This window comes from Tachyglossus aculeatus, chromosome 12 (genome assembly GCF_015852505.1).
Source record: "Tachyglossus aculeatus isolate mTacAcu1 chromosome 12, mTacAcu1.pri, whole genome shotgun sequence".
Taxonomy (NCBI): Eukaryota; Metazoa; Chordata; class Mammalia; order Monotremata; family Tachyglossidae; genus Tachyglossus; species Tachyglossus aculeatus.
Genome location: NC_052077.1, coordinates 39379904 through 39384742, shown reverse-complemented (window position 1 = coordinate 39384742; position 4839 = coordinate 39379904). Strand labels below are relative to the sequence as shown.

Here is a 4839-nt window from a genome sequence, read left to right as displayed (position 1 = left end):
GTAAACTTCGTGAGGAAAAGTCACAGTGGGATAAATATCATTCCCCGGGTCAGGATTTCCTCCCGGAATTGGCCTGAGATTGTTGGTCACTTGCTCGCCTCTGAAATCCACCGGGCTTCACCCTCTTCAATCAATCAATCAATTGTATTTATTGAGCACTTACTGTGTGCAGAGCACTGTACTAAGCGCTTGGGAAGTACAAGTTGGCAACATATAGAGACAGTCCCTACCCAACAATGGGATCAAAGTCCTCTAGACGGTAAACTCGTCGTGGGCAGGGAATGGGTCCATTACATTGTTATATTGTACCCTCTCAAGCGCTTAGTACAGTACTCTGCACACAGTAACTGCTCAGTGAATACCACTGACTGACTGACATCTTCATAACCCTCTAGACTGCCATCTCATTGTGGACAGGGAATGTGACTGTTATATTGTTATATTGTGCCCTCCCAAGCGCTTAAAACAGTGCTCTGCGCACAGTAACTGATCAATAAATACCTTTGACTGAGGAGTTGAGGTTTGTGGATTTGTTGGTCACGGGAAGGTAAGTTGGGACCAAATGGGATTTTCTGACCATGGAAAATCTTCGGGGTTTGAGAGATCAGAGGTCAATGGGAGGGAACAGGACAGATTTTCAGGGAGTCAGTTGGATGAGAAGGCTGAAGAGGAAGTTATGTTCAGATAGAGGGATTTCAGAGTTGGTGAGGGTAGAGATTCCCCCTCTCAGGGTCACACCTGGAGAGTTTCCAGTCCTCTACCAGTCTTGGCTATGGGAGGGAGAGTCAACCAGAGGCCTACCAATTCCATTCCTACCTTGGCCAGTGGCTAGCGAGTGGAAGATCATCTGCTACAAGTCCAAACTCACCCATGCTGGGCAGCAGCGGCACGGGAGAGAATCGAGGGTGGAGACTCAAGTTGACTGTGCGGAAGGCGGTAATGGTAAACCACTTCCGGATTTTTACCAAGAAAGCTCTATGGATCCACTATTGCAGATGGGGAATGGGATGTTCTGGGAGAGATTTCTCCGTGGTGTCTCTGTGGGTCGGAAACGACTCAACAGCACAAGACAAGATAAGGTATCATTAGTGTCCGGCTCCCCTTCTAGACCATAAGTTCGTTATGGGAAGGGAACTTGTCTGCCAATTCTGTTGCAGCGTACTCTCCCAAGTGCTTAGTACAGTGCTCTGCATATAGTAAGTGCTCATTAAACATGATTGACTAATTGGTAAGAGCTAGATGATGAGAGGTATGATGCAATAGCAATAATAGTAATTATTGAGCACACACTGGACCCAATGCCCTGTACTCACACTTGAGGAATAATAATAATAATAATGATGGCATTTTTTAAGTGCTTACTATGTGCAAAGCACTGTTCTAAGCGCTGGGGAGGTTACAAGGTGATCAGGTTGTCCCACCGGGCGCTCACAGTCTTAATCCTCATTTTACAGATGAGGGAACCGAGGCCCAGAGGAGTTAAGTGACTTGCCCAAAGTCACACAGCTGACAATTGACAGAGCCAGGATTTGAACCCACTACGTCTGAGTCCACAGCCCGTGCTCTTTCCACTGAGCCAAGCTGCTTTTCATAAGACTTATGTACATATCTAGAATTGATTTATTTATATTCAATCCTGTCTCCACCTCGAGACTGAAGCTCGCTGAGGGCAGCAAATATGCCAACCAACTCTGTTTTAGTGCATTCATTCATTCATTCATTCATATTCATTGAGTGTCACCTGCAAAGCACTGTATTAAGCACTTGGGAGAGTATAACAATAAACAGACATATTTCCTGCCTACAACGAGCTTACTCTCCCAAGTACTTAGTACAGTGCTCTGCACACAATAAATTCCACTGACCGACTGGTTAAGAAAGAAAGAATTCCCTCAACATGTTGAGGAAGCACTAGAAGAAAGAGAAATTTTCCCTACCCACTTGGAATTTACACTTTACCCAGGGAGTCAGACAGTAAAAATATTTCCAAATGGGTTGCCAAAATAAATCCATTTACTGCACAATCAATTATATAAAAATAAATAAATCCTGAAGGAGGGTCAGCAGGACATAGTGTACAGAGCACAGGCCTGGAAATAAGAAGGTCATGGGTTCTAATCCCAGCTCCTCTACTTGTCTGCTGTGTGACTTTGAGCAAGGCACTTCACTTCTCTCGGCCTCAGTGACCTCATCTGCAAAATGGGGATTGAGACCGTGAGCCCCCTGTGGGACAAGGGACTGTCCAATCCGATTTGCTTGTATCCACCCCAGTGCTTAGTACAGTGCTTGGCACATAGTAAGGGCTTAACAAATACTATTATTATTATTATTCATTATTATTGTTAATAAATCATTTAATATGGAAGTACTAAGAAGGGCTGGTGAGCTGATATGCCTTCTGTTTTCCTCTTTAGATTGTGAGATTCTTGAGACTTTTGTCTTGCTCCTGTTATTCCCTCCCAAATGCTTAGTTATAATAATAATCACAATACTAATAATGGTACGTTTTATGCACTTACTATGTGCCAAGCACAGTTCTAAGTGCTGGAGTAGACACACGTTAAACAGTATGGACACAGTCCCTGTCCCCCATAGGGCTCTCAGTCTTAATCCCCATTTTACAGATAAGGTGACTGAGGTCCAGAGAAGTTAAGTGACTTACCCAAGGTCACACAGCAGACAGTGACATAGCCATGATTAGAATGCTGGTCTTTATAACTTGGAGGCCCGTGTTCTATCCATTAAGCCACACTGCTTCTAGTCAGTCAATCGTATTTATTGAGTGCTTACTGTGTGCAGAGCACTGAGTGTTTTCCACCAGGTAGGTGTTCAAACGTGCTACCTAGCGATTGCTTAATGTATTGAGTAGTAGGGGTCTGCTCCTCTTTTTGGCATTCAGTCATCAACCAATTGCTAGGAGGGAAAGTGGTTCAATAAATAGCCAACCGACTCAGAATTCTGGTCTATGGTGTCTATTAAGCCCTTTCTCTGTGTGACGTGCTGTCTTATGTTCTGGGGTTGATACAACAAAATCGGATCGGGCAGAGTCCCAGTTTAGGGAGGAACTCACAGTAGAGGAGCGATGGAAAACAGGTGTCTTACCCCCATTTTACAGAGAAGAAAACTGAGGCACAGAAAGGTTAAGGGGCTTGCCAGTGTAAAACAACAAGCTACTGGCAGAGGTGGATACATACAAGTGTTCTAAAGTGTTCTTAAGTGTTCTAAATATATATATATAGATATATATAGATATAGATATACATACAAGTGTTCTAAATATATATGTACATATTTATTTTTCTATTTATTTTACTAATAATGTGTATATATCTTTAGTTTTATTTATTTATATTGATGCTATTGATACCTGACTACTTGTTTTGTTTTGTTGTCTGTCTTCCCTCTTCTAGACTGTGAGCCCGTTATTGGGTAGGGATTGTCCCTATTTGTTGCCGAATTGTATTTTCCAAGTGCTAAGTATAGTGCTCTGCACACAGTAAGAGCTCAATAAATATGATTGAATAAATGAATGAATGAACCTAACTCTGGTGAGCTAAAATGGGGGCAGGTCTCTCAGTGATGACAGAATATTGTAATGAATCAGGAAAATGAAACCTCAAATGTCGAGGTGTAGCAGCAGAGGATTGACTAGCCTGATGGCAGAAATTAGGAATGGGGCAACTCCCAGCCCAAAGTTTGAGAAGACTGTCGTGCAGAGAGGAAGGCACCAACCATAGACAGAGGAAGAAACCGTCCCAGCCATAAAGAGGGAGAAAACATTCATCCACAATTAGGGAGATCTCATCCATTAGGAGGGAGAATCCATCCATCCACGAACAAAGGGATTCCATTATAAAACTGAAGGAACCATCTATCCCCAGAAAGAGTTCAACTGTAAAGGGAGAAACCATCCATTCTCAAAGGGGGAAAAAAGTCCATCGTTGAAGGGGAGAATTTACCCATCCAGTCAAGAAAAGGCACGCCTCCTATTTAGAGTCAAACAATTCCCTAGTCTTCTTGAGCACTGGATAACTCATTTCTGTAAATCAATTCTTGGGAATTCTTAAGGAAGTAGCATGGCCTGGTGGAAAGAGAGCATGGGCTTGGAAGTCAGAGGATCTGGATTCTAATTCTGGCTCCACCGCGTGCCTGCTGTGCAACCTTGGGCAAACCACTTAACTTCTCCATGCCTCAGTTCCCCCAGCTATAAAATGGAGATTCATAACCTGTTCTCCCTCCTACTTAGACTGTGAGCCCCATGTGAGACAGGGACTGTGTCCAACCTGATTAACTCAGAGCCCGTTGTTGGCTAGGGACTGTCTCTGTATGTTGCCAAATTGTACTTTCCAAGTGCTTTAGTACAGTGCTCTGCTCATAGTAAGCGCTCAATAAATACAATTGAATGAATAAATGAATGCTTAGAACAGTATTTGACAAATAATGATTTCATAAAAAATGGCTATGTTGCCAATTTGTACTTCCCAAGCACTTAGTAGAGTGCTCTGCACACAGTAAGCACTCAATGAATATGATTGAATGAATGAATGACTCCACAAAATGTATTTTTTAGTGTATTCTCTGTGGAAATTAATACCACACAATAAAATGAAATGGCACCAAACCAACAAACTGAACACCTGCTTCCTGCCCCTAAAATCTGACTTCCAGAGGATTCAGCTTCTTCAGATTGGAAACAAAATATGCTCACTTCTATCTATGTTGTCATTTGGAATTTAGAGGGAGAAAAGTTTATTCAAATCAAACCTCTCCGTTGGATCGGATTGCATTGATCTGGATAGGAAAATGATGCCCAAATAGGAAAAACCATCCCATTAGGGA

General features: G+C 42.7%; 1 non-coding gene across 1 annotated transcript; it reads left to right on the top strand.

Annotated features, from left to right (window-relative positions):
* Nucleotides 1–720: 720 nt before the first annotated feature.
* Nucleotides 721–858, top strand: LOC119935923. The gene has a single exon (XR_005453521.1). It is a non-coding gene; the product is annotated as a small nucleolar RNA SNORA7 (small nucleolar RNA).
* The last annotated feature ends 3981 nt before the right edge of the window (nt 859–4839 follow it).